Genomic DNA, 1,841 nt, shown 5'->3' with positions numbered 1-1,841 from the left:
TCTTTCATAGTTTTTTTTATATTTACAGACAAAGAGTTAAAAAAAGTAACGAATCAAGTAACTTATAGAGGTTCACAATGATTAGCTGATAAACAAGTAATTCTAGATATGTTATCTGCAATGAAAAGATGAGCTGCATTGATTATCCTTTATAAATCAAGATATCAAAAATGAGATCAACGTATATTTGTTTTGTTATTAAATTCTTGGGAAATGCTTAAGTTTTTAAGTTTATGTAAACGATTTTACTTCATATTACATCAATTATAAGGTTCCATATCACATTTTCAACATATTATCGTCTTTTGCAGGTTTAGGCTTCTTTATTAAAAAGAGATACCTCGATCATTATAGACATTTGAGATATTTTCAATTTTTACAATTTGTTTTCGGCTTATCACATTCAATTGTATCTCCATTCAATACATAAACACAAAAAAAAGTGGACGAATATCTGAACATTTTTAGTGTATACGTATAAATTAGATAAGTGGATTTCATGTTGACAAAATATACCTATTCCATATTCATTTTGCAAAACAAGTTCTGATTAGACGAAAGCGGGGTCCAAATATCCTTGTAGTGCCGTGTGTATAGATATTAGCAAAGTAATGGTTGGTCGCAATACAATGTGAATAAATCTTTACATAAAAATAGGTGTCACAATAAAACACGTATTACACGTATATAATCAATGTAATAAAATTTGTAAAACAGATGTTATATCGCTCAGATAACATCAATTCTGTACAAATATTTACCTTTGTGTTCTCTAAATGCTCTACGATTGTGCATGTAAATATACAAATACTAGAGAGTTTTAAAAATGAAAACAAAAAAACTAAAAAACAAATATCGTATTTTAAGTGCAGAATAGCACTTGTTATTATACCACTGAGTAAATTTTTTATGCAGATTAACAACAGATAAACATGAAATTTGATGTAACTGTAGAATAGTGCTTGTGCTAGTTGCCCGGGTGAAAAATCATAGAAACCATTTACTAGAGGCATTCAATTTGCCCCGTTATTTGTATCAGAATGAAAGAATAAATTTAAAGTTCGATAACTCTAATTGTTTTACAGCATTGCCGACAATTTTATATAAAGTTTTCATCGGTATTTTCAATTACCTATCCACTAATTATTCGGACGATCGCACGTTTATTGTTCCCGTCGACAGCAACTTTTTTCATCGGTTTGCCTTGTATAATAGTTGATGTCTCGGGGGGGGGGGGGGGGGCAAGAAACTCATAGCGAATAAACAGGTAGATAAATAAAAGTAAGGCGTAAAATGAAGATTTGAAGAAAGAATTGAAGGAATCAGTATCCAAGATTGACAAGTTAGAACAGAATATTAATTTTCAGTAATACAATTATCAAGATTTATCAGGGAAGTTAAATAACCTTGAATTGCCAAAAAAGCAAAGTGAATACAATGTCTTTTAATGGAGAAAGAGGTTGCACAGACCTTTCGGGGGTAGATATAGAGGCATCAGTAGAAGTGAAGCCAAAGTAGAGGATTCTAGGAAAACAATTTCAGAGGTCAAGACAATTACAGAGGTCAAGGCAATTAGAGGCCATTGTAATTCTGGCACTATTCAGATGACACAAAATGATGTTAAAGTCACCTTTAAAATTTTAATCAAAACTAACAGATAAGTCAAGACATGGAAGAATTTCAGAAGAAACGAGATATCTGTGAGCCAATGCTCACTAGTGCTACCCCCGCTCTAATGTCAATATGCAAAAAAAGCAAAGTCGAGTGCTAACTCTACCTATCTATAATACTATATTAAAATAATAAACTCGAGAAATCAGAAGAATGCTGTCTTGTTTTTT

Source organism: Magallana gigas, chromosome 1, assembly GCF_963853765.1.
Source record: "Magallana gigas chromosome 1, xbMagGiga1.1, whole genome shotgun sequence".
In the NCBI taxonomy this organism is placed as follows: Eukaryota; Metazoa; Mollusca; class Bivalvia; order Ostreida; family Ostreidae; genus Magallana; species Magallana gigas.
Note: the sequence above shows the minus strand (reverse complement) of the source record.